We start from the raw sequence: 17,513 nt of genomic DNA on the forward strand, positions 1-17,513 counted from the left end.
CTTTGTCCCACGTGGATGCTTTTTCCCCTGTTAAAGTCATACAACCTCCGCCGCTTTTTCCGAGTTCCTCGTGGCTCCAGAGAGAAACTTGCATTTCCTTCCCTTTCACGTGCCATCTGCAGACAAGCCTCACTGTGTGCCCAGAGGTGCAGGCGCAGCGCTAGAGTGGAGCTCGGGGGAGAGGCAGCCGCAGAACAAGAAAACTGAAACTGCACCAGGAACTGCTCAATTCAGCCCGTTAGCTCAGCCAGCCTCCCTCACGGCCCCGGTAATGAGAACGATAACCTGTTTTATGTAGCGCTTCAATGCACATGTCTGGTTTCTAACCGCGGTAAAAAATAGCACATTCCAGAGAACCCTCCTTCCAGTGCCCACGCGTCAACCATACAGGAGCCCTCTGCAATATTAACCTCTTTTATATAGCGCTTCAACCCCAGTTGAGTGGTTTCTAAGTGCTGTAAAACAATAGGGCATCACAGCACAGCATCCTATCACTGGCTACACACCTTGTCTAGACCCCCAAACATATTAATATAAACGGTATTTCTAAATAGTGTTTGAAGAGGCTTTGCTGCGGTTTCTTACCTCGGTAAACAGTGCGACTGTCACCTTACTACGCATCACCTTCCTCCTGCCCATACCTTTCTGTGACCACCCACCCCCATAAAAATCAAAAACGTGTTTTCGTTAAATAGCGCCTCACTGACAGTTTGCCGTTTTTCACCGCCATAAATACGAGTTGCGCCATGTTTTTAGTCAACTGAGTTTTTTTAAACCAAATAATTAGTTAAAAAACAGAAAGTGAAGAACTCTTATTTTTTTTATTTTGGGATGCCGCCTGTCACCTTCAGCGGTGTGAGTGAAAAAAGGACTGTCTGCTAAAGGCCAGTGTCTCTCAAGGACGTTCGGCAATCAAAGATACATTTTGCTCTGTTTGCGGCTGACCAGTCTGATGGAGGCACCCGGCGGTGCAGGTAACATTTTATGATCTGCCTTTGCATCCACCCTCGTTGTTTCTGTATTTTGTACTGCACACAGTGTGCTCGCACATGGCTCTCTGTGCTCTGCCTGCATCAGCGTAAACCGCTCTGGCCACGTGTCCCACGCTATATAACATCAAAAATAAATAGGCCACGGAGAGCAGTGCTTGGGTGTGGGGGAGGGGCTGTTTCCTATAGGACAGGTTTTTAGGGCTTGACCTCACCAAACAATAGTGAGTAAAGATACTCGACTGCCCACAACACAAGAACTGAAATGAGGGATGCGCTCTTATCTCTCTGCTCTCCTTACTCTCACCACTCTCCCCTCCCTCTCTCACCTCCCTCTCACCTCAATCTCCCCTCTCCACACTATCCTCACTCTCCCCTCTCACCACTCTCCTCTCACCACTATCCCCTCTCACCACTCTCCCCTCACTTCCCTCTCCCCTCACTCCCCTCTCCCCTCCCTCTCCCCTCTCCTCACTCTCCCCTCTCCTCACTCTCCAATCCCTCTCTCCCCTCCCTCTATTTCCCCTCTCTCCCCACTCCCCTCTCTCCTCACTCCCCTCTCTCCTCACTACCCTCTCTCTTCACTCCCCTCTCTCCTCACTCCCCTCTCTCCTCTCCATCTCCCCTCTCCTCACTGAACCCTCTCCTCACTCAACCCTCTCCTCACTCTCCCCTCTACTTACTCTCCTCTCTCCCCTCTCTTATTCTCTCTCACCTCTCTTCTCCTATCTACTCTCTACCCTCTTACCTCTCTCCTCTCGTTCCGCTCCCCTCAGCACCACCACAGCATCACTCAGGGGCACCACAACATCACTATGCACCACTTCAGAATCACTGAACGCCACAGCATTACTCATCGCCACCACAGCAGCACTCAGCACCACCCCAGCATCACTCAGCACCACTCACCATCACAACACCATCACTCAGCATCACTCCAGCATCACTCAGCACCACCACAGCATCACTCAGCACCACCACAGCACCACTCAGCACCACCACAGCACCACTCGGCACCACTACAGCATCACTCAGCACCACCACAGCATCACTCAGCACCACCAAAGCATCACTCAGCACCACCACAGCACCACTCAGCACCACCACAGCATCACTCAGCGCCACCCCAGCATCACTCAGCACATCCACAGCACCACTCAGCACCACCACATCACCACCACAGCATCACTCAGCGCAACAACAACATCACTCAGCACCACCACAGCATCACTGGTTCAAATATGTTATTTCAATGTTTCAAGCTGTTTTCAAGCTTTCACGCTTTATTACAAATCACAAAAAGATGGTAATATTTCACTTCTGTTCTTGGATTTTCGTCACAATAAAAAACACTGAACATAATCTTCATAAAAGTAATTTACAAAAATGTAAGCTATTGCCATTACAAATTAAATAAATTAAGTATTAATTATTTAAAAAAATTAAAAGCATTGGTATTTGTAATATCAATACATCTAAGTCATGTAAATACAAAACATGTTGCATTACAAATGCTCTAGGTGTCACATTTGCGAAAGTTATAACTATTGGCATTGAAACTGACAAAGCTATTAATTTAACTATTTGAAAAAATTACACCTAAATAAAAAACAAATCATTTATAAGACCAATAGCTCAAACTTTCCTAATGCGAGCCCTATTGCATTTCCAATGCTTGTTTATGTGTTGTTTTTAAATCAGATAAATAAAAGGTATTGTCATTTACAAAGCCACTAGCGTAAACTCTTGCAAACGCTAGACATATTGCGTTGCAAATTATTTTTTTTGTAAAAGAGCTCAATGCAGCGCTATCACTTTATTGCCAGCTACGCCCCTAAATTTTATGTGAGCCGCATCTAAAGAAAGGTGCACGGCCGTCATAAAAGTGAAAGCGCGGTAGGGGGTGCTTTCACAAAAAAGCATCTATTTGTCAAGTTGACATAGCTTAGCTCGTCTAAAGAAGGGGGTGCGGCTGCCATTTACCTGAGAGTGTGGAATGGGGTGCTTGTAAACGAAAAAAAGTGAAGAAATAGAAAAAGAAACATGCAGCCTCGTTCGGCGCCACAACTAAACCAAAGGTGCGGCCCCCACTTTATCAGAGTGGCGAGCCGTGCTATGAAACAAAAAGCATTGCAGGAAAGCGTGTCCCGCCTGCAACAGCAGGAGGTGAAAACCATTTCACAAAATAGTGACCAGAGGCTGTAATTAAAAGCCTACCAAGTAACAACATGTATAACAGGGAGGGTCTTCATGGAAGGTCACGAAATGAGATGAGGCGGTACTAAGGAGGGACTAAATAAGCCTATTGCCCACTGAAAAGCACAGTGTACAAAGGACAATGGCACAAGCCAATGAAAAACATGGCCGTAGAGAGGGCGGAGCTTCAAGTCCATAGCTGAATACATCAGACCTCGCAGAGCAGCGCGTGCTCTGCCCAGGCTCAGCCGAAAAAGGGTTTTTCACAAGTCTAACAAATTGCTGTCCTTGCTGGAACAATGAAAGTAGAGAACATCTCATTTCACCACAGGGACTCTTTTTTGCCCTGAAATGTCCTCCACTAATAATGAAATGGAAGTTGTCCTGGGAGGAACTTCTAGGTCAGTATGACCTTACATAAACTAGAAATAACAACGGTCTCTGAGATCTGAGAGAAGTATTGGAGGGGCGAGGACAGCAGGGTAACGTGGCCGGCCGGTCCTCTCTTGTACTGTCAGTGCATCAGCCTATCAAGCGCTTTGTCTCTTACCCTCGCATGTCAAAGGATGCCAGACTGTCTGGGTGCTGAACCATAACTTGCTTAGAGCGCACCTAAAGGGTGAATATCTGCCTTTGGGAGCTTGAGTGTGGCTTGGGGATGGGGACCCCTGATCATATTTGCAGCTTCCTTCAGTCTAAGAAGGGTAGGTGGTGTCCGGGCCTTTTAAAGTTCGTATAGTTTCCGCACAGGTTGCCAGCCTTGAATACTCTTTAATTTCCTTTCTTCTTCATGTTATGTTTTTATCCAGCATGAGGCAGTATGTATACCTTTAAATAAATACATAAATTAAATAGCTGAATAAAAATAAAATAAAAAAGTGTTCGGCTAATGCTTATGACCATTCTTGCGTTTTTGTGAGACGTGTGACACAAATGTTCCTTTGTAAAATGTCCACATAATTTTAATATTACAACAAAATTACTAAAGTGCACTCATACCCCTACTGTCACCGGCCTATGACTTCAACCACTCCCTAACTATGTCCTTAACAATATATCTAACAAATAAATGTATCTGCCCCCAGCTCATATCCTACCTCCAACTTGAACCCCAACTGTCCCTGGTCCCTGCCAGCTACATCATCTGGTTGAGCTGCCCTACTACAATGTAAAAGGGTGAAATATGGCGCATTCCTGCCCTCTCCCCCTGCGACAGTGCACAATTTACTGCCTATCGTCAATATAGGCACTCTTGCACCATGGTGCAAGAATGCTTCCCTTGTAATCAGGGTTGTTTTTGTGCAGGAAGGGGCATCTTCTTCCACAAAAACAATCCAGAGAGCCATGTTCCCCTTTCTGTGAGTGTTGCAGAATACAGCACATATGGAAAGAGGAAAAAATGAGGAGAAATAGAAATGTTTCACCTCATTACGCCTGCTCTGGGGAGGCGTAAGGATTTGGCTCTGCCCTAGGTTTACATCATTAAGTAAATATGGGGCAGGCCCAAGTTTCATGGGTGCTGTGTGGGCAAACCCCCGTAACACTCATGAAACGCCTCCTTGACGCAGTGTAAGGCAACGCATCGACGTTCGCTGCGTTGTGTGACCATGTGACCATTCAAAGCCAAGCAGAATGGCTTTCCCTCACCTCATAGATATTACACTGCTGAATGCATCAAAAATAGTGCCTCCGGGCGCTGCAAGCCTCTCATAAATAAGCCCCAGTGTTCTTCAGCACATCACATGTGTGTCCTCGGTCTCAAACCTGACCTGAAGCCCTAATGCTGCATCCAGACCTCATCTGCTCTAAAACTCCCTCACGTAAGGACAAAAGAAGCTCACCTTCTGCAATGGCAGCTCTTGTGGGTTCCCTAGAGTTCCCCAAGTTTCCGGTCAAGTCTCTGAACCATCCGTTGCAAGGATTGACCTGAAGCTGCTGCCTGAAGCTGGACATCCTTCTGGTGTCTGTGCCTTCTACACATCATGTGTGGACCAGGCCTTGATCTCTGCCAGGGCCGGACTGGAAACCAGAACCGGCCCTGGCAAAGTGCTCGGCCGGCCCCCCTCACCCCCTCCGGGAGGAGAGGGGAGGGGGGAGAGGTGCGACTGCGCTCTGTGACAGGGCCAGTTTTCGGCCGTTTTTGTTACAGGGCCATTTTTGCAGCATAACGACCCTGTAACAAAAACGTCCCCAGGGGCCCAAAACCGGCCCCCAACCATGCGGCCCACCGGGGAATAGCCCGGTGCCCTCAATCCGGGCCTGATCTCTGCCCCAGTATTTGCCAACACATCCTCCTCTTCTCCCTCCTGCATGCTGCTACCAACTGCAGGTCCGGAGATGGGAGCAACCACAACTGCTGTGGCCGCGGATGGGGCCCCAGTTGTAGGAGATGCAGTTTGGGGAAGGGTACCGGGTTATATTCCATATAGGTACTCTATATAGGCGCAGGTAACACTGCAAACTTTCACCATATCCTTCCCTACATTTCATACATAATGGTACATAGGGACTGACCTTTTACCTAGATACAACACTGCATTCAGAACAAGGGTTTTTCCCTAGTTCGAAACTCATACATAATGCATGAGGCTTCTTAGAAGCTCAGAAGGGCGACCATCTCTTGTATAATATCTATGTTAAAGTTCAAGCCCAAAAACATCCTTTAGGCCGACACAGTAACACTGCAAGGTAGGTAGGACCCCTGGGGAGACCTCTGGGTATATATACATCATGTCTTACTTAGAAAGACAGAGGAGACCAGGACTTCCCGGCTGACACACTGACCAGAGACGCTAAGTTTCCTGCATGCAGACGCTCCAGCTAGCAGTGGACTAACATCCCTCGCGGGGTGTCCAACTCTAGACCAGCATGGGGTCCCACATTCTATAATTCTCAGGTGATGGGGTTTACTGGATCCTGGAGGGATTCTTGGCATAACACCTACACAGATGCTAGGTACATTTAGGTACATCTAGTTAGGGGGGCAACAAAGGAGTACGCACTTTTAGGTTGCACTTTTTATCATGTGTTTTGTGTACATGTATATATTCATGATTTCTGCAATACGGTAGAACTATACCATCCCTTTACTTTTGTAGTATTGCTAATCATATATCTCTGCTACTGTCTAAAGGTTGTTGCAGCTCATCTATTCTACACTAGAATAACAATTGTCCAATAAATACTTATTGAAATGCCCAGACTGTTTATTCTGTGTATCTGTGAGACAAACTAAGTGAGCACGAGGGACTAAGCAAAAAGTATTTATGTTTCCACAAACCTGAGGGATTAGGGTTGTCATGTTCTGAGATTGCCAGAAACGATTTTCTCCCCGATAAAAGGAGATTCTAGTGGCACTGTAAGCTAGCTAATGCATACAGGCTAACATTTCTCGGTGAGGGTGCACAGAGCCAGTCTGCCACCAAACCCACAGTTTATGCTATTCGAAATGCGCAGATACTGTATAGGGTGTATAGGTACTATACGATACAGTGGTTGCCTGCACTGTTTTGTACCTGCTGGTTATCCTGTCTTATCCCTTTCACTGCTATTTGCACACATCTGTGTAGGAGCACTTTTAATAAAGAAAATCAGCTTTAGGTTGTCCAAGCAAATGTATCACTTTGGTTTCTTAATAACCCCCAAAAATGATATATTTATTTTGTGCAACATATTGCATTGGCAGATATCACACATCGATACCTCAATGCATACTCTGAATATAATGAAATATGTAGAGAACGTGCAATTTGTTTTAAAAAAATGCTCAATGTTTTTCTGCATTTCTCAAATGGACAGACCTAAATCCTGCTAGCCTAATACACATTGCCCTGAATGTCTGGAGTCCACCGATACCACATGTGTGGGATACCTAGGGAAGGTAGACCGCATAATTATTGTGTAATATGAGAGTTGATCTCAAAATTGTGGCAGAATTGTTGTTTACGGTGCACTGTTCATTTGATGACATACATCAAACTCATTTGGCATATATTTTCTAATTGTGTATGAGCTATGGGATCTCTTGGTGCAAACCAGAACTCCTTTACTCTGATTGGCTGGCTAATCAACCACTCTGAACACGATAATTGTGAGAATTTTAGAGATTTGTTTCTGTCTGTGTCCCCCACACAGAAACAATGGGCCCGATTCACAGAACTAACTTAAGACAAAATCCTAAACTTGCTACCATTTTGGTATTCACAGAAGGCACTTACTCATTTTGGTATTCACAGAAGGCACCTACTCGTTTCGGTATTCACAGAAGTAAGGAGTCTTAATTTTAGGACTCCTAAATGCCTTCTGTGATTACCGAAAGTCTTAAAGGTAGGATTTTTCTAATTTTAAGAGTAGTAAAGTTAGGACTCCTAACTTTAGGACTCCTAAACTGAGAAAAATCCTAACTTTAAGACTTTTGGTATTCACAGAAGGCATTTAGGAGTCCTAAAGTTAGGAGTCCTAACTTTACTACTCCTAAACTGAGATAAATCCTAACTTTAAGACTTTTGGTATTCACAGAAGGCATTTAGGAGTCCTAAAGTTAGGAGTCCTAACTTTACTACTCCTAAACTGATAAAAATCCTAACTTTAAGACTTTTGGTATTCACAGAAGGTCTTTAGGAGTCCTAAAGTTAGGACTCCTAACTTCTGTAAATACCGAAATGAGTAAGTGCCTTCTGTGAATACCAAAATGGTAGTAAGTTTAGGATTTTGTCTTAAGTTAGTTTTGTGAATCGGGCCCCATCCTCTTCCAAGGCCTGGCCAGCTTTATTAACCTGGGTCTCCTGACTTTGGGGTACCATACAGGAATAGGTTTTATATGGGTTCAGGGTGCAATCAGGCAATAAACTAGGTGTAGTGGGTCATGAAAATGGGATGCAAGTGAAATGCCAGTTTGAGCTACCTGCATTTTGATCCCTATACATGCTGAGGTTCTATTATTGGGTGATAGAATTCCCTGAACCTGATTGGCTGGCTGGGAGATATCAATGAATATGACAGATTTTAGCATTTTTCCAAAGCATGGTAATTCCTCCTAGCCTCCCTCATGCAGGAGCATGTCCCTTCAATGAGGTGAACCTCTTCTTTGTTCCCCTGGGTCTCCTGAGTGTAAGGGCACTAGACATGAATGGGTTTTCTATGGGTTTTTCAAGAGGCGATAAAGCGGGTGCAGGGCATTTGGGAAAGGTGAAAAGCAACTAAAAGAGAGACGCCATCCGGGCTACCTGTGTTTTGATCGTAGGTTTCACCCCTGGACTATATGGAAACATGTACAGCTAATAAGGGTTCAGAAGCTGAGTACCAGGTATCTAAAGAGTTCAATTGCATTTCACCGATGACATCACTTACAGATGCTGGACCGCACATTCACTTCACCTCCATCAGTTAGATGAGTACATTTTATAAGGATCTGGTCTCCGCCTCTACATCTCCTCCAGGAGCAGGTTTAGTTTTTGGGGGGCATTCACGTTCCACTAACATTCAGTTGGAATGAACTAAAGCAATACAGTGGAGAGAAGGGACGTCAGCAAACGAGGCTCCAAAAATCCCAGCTGGACACTTATTGCTAATTTAAAAAGTAGAGCTCACAACAAGCCCAGGTATTAGGCAAATGCATTTCACTCAGAATATCACGCTCAGTAGGAATGAAGGCTAGGAGTAAGTGCCAAGCCAACTTGACGGTCAACATTCATTGTTGGTAACATTCTGTGCTAAGAGTTCTACAAACAGTGCTTTTTTTTGTAAAAGAATGAGTGCGGGTGCACTAAGCTCTGGTCAGAAGCCCACGACTGGTCTTATTAAATGTCAACCCACTGAATACCAAAGGTGGTTAGGCTTCTATCCACCTCATGAATCTTTAATCCATTTCCAGACACACCATGTTCCCTAACCTCACTCCTGCCTGCCTCTTCTTTCTCCTTTGTGACGGTTTTTCCATCTCACTCTTCCTCCATCATTCCACTTAGTTTGTTTTTCCGTCTCTTGCTTTCTGTAACTATTTAATAAAGAAAAATAAGAGTTGATCCCGAAAAATAAGCGCCAGTGGTCCCAACCACCAACCACTGGCTCAAATTAAGCACTGTCAACAAAAGAACATAACAAGGGATGTAAAACCCAACATTCTATCAGGAACTGTCAGACAAGGCCCCCTTCAGAAATAAACACCAGCAACCCCAGACTTTTTGTGTGTTTTAAGAAAAAAATACAAAGAAAGTCTGACTCCTTACTGATGCACAGACACACAGCTCCTTCCTCCGCAAATGGTTCTCCTAGACAGAGAAGCATTGGGGGAAGAAAGAGACCAGAAAGAACCAAATCTCCACAAGAAGAATCTACATCATCCAAACAATTGCCCTTTACATGAGAAGTAGAGTTAAAATAAAGATCTTTGTTACCTTTGAGAACAGCAATACGTTTGAGGTTCCAAACGTTACCATCATTTAGCATAACAGCATTTTTCAACAATTTAGTGACTCCAAAGGGACCAAAAATCTGACTGATGCCCTTCTTCACCATACAGGGTTTCTTAACCTTAACCAATGTGCCAATGGCAATACCGGTGTCGTTCTTAGAACTTCTTTTGTAGTCAAAAGAACATTTGTACCTGTCGTGTGTCTTTTGCAGGTCTGATCTTAGTTCTGGCCAACCTACCTATAATAATTTCAAAAAGGGTACATCCAGTCATGTCATTAAAAGTAGTGCGGTAAGTCCACACAAATCCCACTTCCTATCCTCAGTACCAACATATTGAATAGCGCCCCTGAGCACTCTATTAAAACACTCAATCATGCCATTGCCACTGGGGTTGTAAATAGAAGTATTGGGATGCCTGATGCCTAGTATTTAAAAAAAAACTGAGCTTTGTGAGAAATGAATTGCACACTATTATCAGTAATAACCTGGGAAGACCCTCCTCAGTAAAAATGGTGTCCAAGAAAAATATTACAGCATCTGTGTCAATTTTGTCAACAACTTTGATGGTAGGCCACCTAGAAAATACTTAAATAGCAGAAATAATGCACTTACACTCGTTCCCAATAGGACCCATAAGGTCAACAGCAATTGTTTCCCAAGGACCACTGGAAATACAAGGACTAGACATGTTGGGTCGCACAGTTTTAAGAGACTTGTCAGCATTAGCACAACTCAGACAATTTCTGACAATGCGTTCCACAGAAATATCTAGACCTGACCACCAAAAATAATTTTTGACCGTCCGTTTAGTTTTAACAATACCACAATGTTCCTCATGACACAACTTGACAATAGAGTCTCTGAGCTTGGAAGGAGGAACAGCTTTATCTCTACTCCAACGACTGCCATCAACAGAGGAAAGTTCATTGCGTACTTCCCAAAAACATCTTAAATCAGGACTAAAAAAGACTCATGCCAGGCCAACCATTGCCAATGAAAGACAAAACTTTTTGCACAACAGAATCTTCAGAATAAGAATCCAACCAAACTTGCTTGCGAATAAAAGGAATATCATCATCATGAACTAAAGCAATATGGAAATCATCCCAAGAATTGGAAATTATTTCTTTAATTTTCAAGGGTATCCTAGACAAAAATTCAGCAGAGACATTGTATTTACCAGGGACATAACAAATGTTGTAAACAAAATCTTGAAGATGCTTAGACATCCTAGAAATGCGTGCAGATGCTTTGATCATGCCATCAGTGGTAAGAAGATTGACTAAAGGTTCGTGGTTACTTCTAATATGACACTGTTTACCCTAAAGAAAAGCTCTAAAATGTTCCAAAGCTCAAACACCCGCTAAGGTTTCCCTTTCAATGACAGAAAACTTTTCCTCAGCAGAGGTAAGGGACCTTGAAGCATATGCAATGATGGCCTCACCACCATCAGCTTGCTTCTGAGATAAAACAGCACCCAAACCTCTGGACCTGGTATCAGTGGTAAGCCCCCAAAAAAGAGTAGGATTGAAACCTGAAGAGTAATGGCATCAGCAATAGCAAATTTGACATCCGTGAATTCTTTATCACAATCAGGGCTCCATAAGAGTTTAGACTTGTTTTTAAGGTGTTGCCCGTTTTGAAACACCCTGCAAAAGAAGTTATTTATATACGTAGCATAAAATTCAGTGAGGCCTAAAAAAGAGCGAACTTCATCTTTGCTCTTAGGAGCTGGTGCAGAAAGTATGACTTCGACAAGCTCAGGTTTAGGTTTTACTCCATCAGAGCATAAAACATGACCTAAACAAGAAACAGAGGTTTCCGCAAACTTAGACTAGGAAAATGTAAGGCCTCTGGATTCTAAAATTTCGAAAACTTTGTAGAGAATGGCGTCATGTTCTGCCTTATCTTTACCATACAAAAGAATGTCATCCTGGAAACACTGCACATTTTCCAGCTGACCAATTAAAGAATGCATGATGCGCTGGAAACCCACAGCAAAAGAGGCAAGAGCAAAAGGCATCCTTTTGTACTGGTAGCACCCAATAGGAGTGATAAAATTGATCCACAAGAATATTGTTGTTAAAATGTCTTAAGTCAATACATAAACGAATGTTGCCATTAGCATGCCTGGCAATAACAACAGGTGAAACCCACTCTGAAGATTCAATTTTCTCAATGAAATCCTCAGAAACAAGATGGTTCAATTCCTTTTTCACCTCCCTCCTGACAATAATGGGAATATTTCTAGCCTTGAAGACCATAGGACATGCATATTTTTTAAGGACAATCTTATGTACACAATCAGTTAACTTGCCAATCTTCTCATTAAAAACATTAGGAAACTTTTCCAGCAAGTCCTTACCAGTAACTTCACTATCAGCAAGAATCATGACAGTTTCAGGATATTAGGATCCAAAAGAATGGCAAGTTCGTCCTGGTCAAACCAGCCTAAAACGGTAGGTCCTTTTTTGGAAACATACAATTTACCAATACTCTCACGGTTCTGGAGCCTGAAAACCAGATTCCTGAAACCTAATAAATCAATTCTTTCTCTGGAATACCCTTCTGGGGAAATATCTGGCTCTTCGAGATCAGGACCTAATTTGGAAGAAAATGAGGAATTCCAAACACTCACATTAACAATGGAATAAGGTGAACCAGAATCTGCATACATTTTAATATCCACCCACCAATAGTCATATCACACAGAGGTTTGTTTGTTAGAAACACTATAAATCTTCTCAGCAACGTTGTCCTTAATAGTAAAGACACATCTTTCATCAGCAAAAGAAGAAATAGCCTAATCATCACTGTATTCAACCTCTTCAACGCATTTGACTTCAGTTTGTTTTTTGCAGACCTTAGAAAAGTGGCCAATTAAACCACATAACCAATATTTCTGTTTAAGAGTAGGGCAAAGCTGGTTGTTGGCAATGTGTGAAGGACTACCACATCTGTAGCATTTAAAACTTTTATTTGTATGAATATTCACCTTTTCTCTATTTTTGTCTAACTGGTTGAGATCCAATTTACTAGGATTTTTGACAGAACGAGAACCTGGATTAACTTACTAACAATTTCAACTTGTTTGGACCCAGATTCACCTTGAATGACTTTGGCACTTCTGCTGGACATTTCAGCTTTTCTTACTAATGCTAAAATGTGTTGTAAATGAGAATCCCCGCTGACCCATAGCTTATCTTGAATAGAGGGGTCATTGACATTCATGACAACCTGGTCTCTTATGAAATTCTCTTGAAGAGAACCAAATTTACAATGAAGGGATAGTGTTCTTAGAGCAGCCTGGGACATAGTCACCAACACACTCATTAGGCTCTTGTTTCCTATGAAAGAACTTGTACCTGACAATACCAAAACACACTTTATGAGAGAAATGCCTATCAAAATCAGCTATGGCACAATAAAAACATTAGAATCCCCATCGCCACCAATAGCCTTAGACATTTGGGTGAAAGCTCTTAAACCTTCCGGACCAATGCAATGTAGAAAATCATTTTTTTAAATTCAGGAGACATTTTTCCTTGATCATCCAATGTTTCAATATAGTTAAGGAAAACCAGTTTCCACTCGACCCACTTCATGCAAAGAACTCCTCCAGCAGGCCAGAATGACTGAGGAGGATTGAGTGCGTAATTTTGTGCACACATAGTGAAAAGGTTCAAGGGATGAAATGAGAAGGACTAGTTCGCTAGAGAAAAATGAAAGCAAATGGAAGCCTGTAGCGTCCTTTCTTCACCCTCAAATGGTAAGAAAAAAACTGGAATAGTGAACAGTAAAAGGAAATAAACATGAAGAAAGTCTTGTTGCAAGGAGTGGATGCGATCGTGTGGAGGAAATCAATAAATAAACAAATAAAAGAAAGCTTACTGTTTTCAAGGCATATAATGACATTTGCACGAAGAGGATCCTGATGAATAAATGCAATCAGTAAAAAAAACAAGATGGCGTCAAAATGGTATTCATGTTGCAGCGTAGGAGATGAGCGTAACGTTGGTCGTATACGTGGTACGACGTGCAGGATAACAGGAGCGTTGGTCTTAACCAAGGTTGCGATGTGTGACGTTGACCGCAGAGTGAGAACTACGAAGCTCGTGGTGTTGGCGCCAAGAGACAATGGCAGCAGGAGACAAGCTTTCTCCCTGGGCACTTTTATTTCCTCAGAGCGTACCATCACAACGGGTGTCCCTCATGGTGCATCACTTAGCCCACTTCTCTTCAATATGTATATGGCTTCACTTATCTTTCTTATTTCATCGTACAGGATCGAAACAACCTCTTATGCTGATGACACTCAGCTGATCCTATCTCTTGAAAACAATTCTACGGAGGTGGAGGAAAACTTTAAATCCTGTCTCACCTCGGTCATCAAATGGATGAAAAACAACCACCTATATTGTAATACGGATAAAACAGAAATCCTATAAATTGGGAAAAATAATCCCTTTCAACCCATGAATTGGTGACCTACAGAAGCAGAAGCCCCTTCATCCTCCGTGGAAGTGCCAAAAAACCTGGGGGTATGGATCGATGCCTCTCTCTCGTTCAAACCCCACACATTAAAGGTGGCAGGCACTTGCTTTGGCCTAATTAGGACCATGGGAAAATTCTTTGACCGTCTTTCTCTTGAGGCCAGGAAAACAGTGGCAGTACCTTTAAGACTCTCTCGCTTGGACTACTGTAATAGCCTCCTAGTAGTGGTCAATAAATCTACCCTGAAGAAGTTACAGATGGTTCAACATGCAGCAGCCAGACTAGTCTTAAAGCTCCCCCGTAGGGCGTCAGCCTCTGCAGCTCTGAAAAGCCTTTACTGGCTCCGGCTCCACAAAAGAATCCTGTTCAAACTTCTCCTTACAGCCTTCAGAGCAGTGCGCCGACTAGGCCCAGTATATCTCTCTACAAGATTTAGGCCTTACACTACAAGGAGGACACTTAGATCTACTTCCTCTTACCTCCTTAAAATACCTGATTTCAAACTTAAAACAAGGGGAGGTAAGTCGGCGACTGTGTTAGTGGCAAAGGCTTGGAATCTCATGCCAAGCAAATTAAGATCTATAGAATCTGAAGAACAGTTCAGGAAGGCACTAAAGACGTGGCTATATGGAACAACTGACGAATCATGTCTCGCACTCATCTAGAGCCCAATCAGTATCTGTAGCAGCATGTTATCTGGTAGCGCCAGGAGGCTCCCTTGAGAGCGACAGTTTGCGCTTTACAAAAGTTTCATTTCATTTCATTTCTTCAATGGAGCGAAAAAGGAAGAAAATGCACAACTCACGGTCGGAGAGTGCTAGCAGGAAATGCTGATCACCACCGGTGACAGCAAGTGGAGGTCTTGAAGCTGGAAATGCAAAGAGAACCCAGAAACGAAGCTTCTGAAGAAACTTGTGGATCTGAGGCCGCTAGATCCGTCGGGTGGTGTGGCAGCTCGCCGCCAACTTTGTGAAGTATCTAGACACGGTTGGAGTAGGTAAGTAGCTTTATTTATAAGTAAGAACACCACCCACATGCAGAGCAGCTGAACATCAAGAGATCAGCCAGAAACTGTCAAAGTACAATCCCGCATTCTAATAAGGAATGCAGATTGCACATTAGACAACAGCGCAAGACCAAGACACATAGCGCAAGCAACCGAGAAAAAACAAACCCTAAACACAACAGATGTGTGACACTGAAAAGGAAATGGAGATTGCAACAGGAGGATCTAGGAACAGTACTAGTCCCTCTTCCAATCCACACTTCCTTGTTCATTCTTCTGTTGGTGGGACTGAAGCCCTCTCTCCCACCTTCCTTCCCTCCACCAGCAGAATATTGTGGCTAGAGCTGTTGGGCAGAGCAAGGGATGAGTTGGGAAGCAGTAATAGCTGCCCCTAGCCCCTCTCAGTGCAACCTCTGCGCCTGGAACCCAATCTCCACTGAAGAAACCATCCGTCTGATGAACTCCATCCACTCAGGATCACCAACCGACCCATGTCCCCACCACATTTTCAACAAAGCAGACTCCGTTATCGCACCCCATCTCCGAGATGTCATCAACTGCTCCCTAAACGCTGCCACCTTCCCAGAAAGCTGGAAACACGCCGAACTCAGCGCCCTCCTGAAGAAACCCACAGCAGACCCCACCGAACTCAAGAATTACCTCTCCATCTCACTCCTTCCTTTCCCTGCCAAAGTCATCGAGAAAGCCATCAGCAATCAGCTCGCCTCCTTCCTCGAATCCAACAAATCCCTCGACCCTTCACAATCCGGCTTCCGAGCCAAACACAGCACGGAGACCGGCCTCATCGCAGCAACTGACGACATTCGAACACTACTGGACAATTGAGAAACAACCGCACTCATCCTACTTGACCTCTCCGCAGCATTCGACACAGTCTGCCATACCACCCTTATCAAACGCCTTACCTATGTCGGGATACAAGGTAAAGCACTAGACTGGATAGTCTCGTTCCTCGCCGGAAGAACTCAGAGAGTCCGCCTCCCCCCCTTCAGATCAGAGGCCACCGAAGTCATCTGTGGTGTACCACAAGGATCTTCACTCAGCCCCACCCTCTTCAACGTATACATGAGTCCCCTCGCATCCATCGCACGCAAACACAACCTCAACATCATCTCCTACGCAGATGACACACAGCTCATCCTCTCCCTCACCAACGATCCCAGCACCGCAAAAACCAACCTACACGAAGGAATGAAAGAAGTAGCCGAATGGATGAAAGACAGCCGTCTAAAACTGAACTCGGACAAAACTGAAGTCCTCATCTTAGGCTCATCCCCCTCCGCCTGGGACGATTCTTGGTGGCCACCGGCCCTGGGAAATGCACCCACACCTGCCGACCACGCACGCAACCTGGGTTTCATCCTAGACTCCTCCCTCTCAATGACCAGACAAGTCAACGCCGTCACCTCATCTTGCTTCAACATCCTACGCATGCTTAAAAAAATCTTCCGCTGGATCCCCATCGAAACAAGAAAAACGGTCACCCACGCACTGGTTACCAGCCGACTGGACTACGGAAACACCCTCTACGCCGGAACCACCGCCAAACTCCAGAAAAAACTCCAACGCATCCAAAACGCCTCAGCCAGACTTATACTGGACCTCCCCCGTCAAGCTCACATCTCCGGGCACCTGAAAGACCTCCACTGGCTTCCTGTCAACAAGAGAATAACGTTCCGCCTCCTTACCCACGCACACAAAGCCCTCTACGACCTAGGACCCGACTGCCTCAACACACGCCTGTCCTTTTACACCCCCCCGCCAACTTTGATCATCCACACAAGCCCTCGCCGCAATCCCACGCATCCATAAATCCACCATGGGAGGAAGATCCTTCTCCTACTTAGCGGCCAAAACCTGGAACTCTCTCCCCACCCATCTCCGCCTTACCCAGAACCGCCTCACCTTCAGAAAACAACTAAAAACTTGGATATTCGACAAATAAACTTCCCCTTCCCCCAAGCGCCTTGAGACCCTCTGGGTATATAGGGTGCTATACAAATCTCAAACTTGAAACTTGAACTTGAACTTGTGTTTTCTTGAACGTGTTCTGCATTCCAAGTTCTAGACTCTGATGAGTCTGGCAGTTATGGTCAGATAAGAGGCTGATCTGGAAGGCGACGCATGACTTTGGCATTCAGGATTGGTAATTGTTGAGTTTTCTGGAAATTAACTTGTTAACCTAAGTTTTGTGTGGGACATTTACTGGGTACCTACCGGAGTAAGAAATTTGTCAGAAAGCTGACTCAAGCACTGTACCCAGGCTTCCTCTCTTCTCAGACACTGGATTTCATAATTGGATTCTATCAGAACAACATTTTGTCAGTGAGTTGGAGCAAGGTTTCTTGAAACTTTACCGCAGTTCTTTAACCTATATGGTTATCAGCACGCAC

The sequence above is a fragment of the Lissotriton vulgaris genome, chromosome 2_2, assembly GCF_964263255.1.
Source record: "Lissotriton vulgaris chromosome 2_2, aLisVul1.2, whole genome shotgun sequence".
Lineage (NCBI taxonomy): Eukaryota > Metazoa > Chordata > Amphibia > Caudata > Salamandridae > Lissotriton > Lissotriton vulgaris.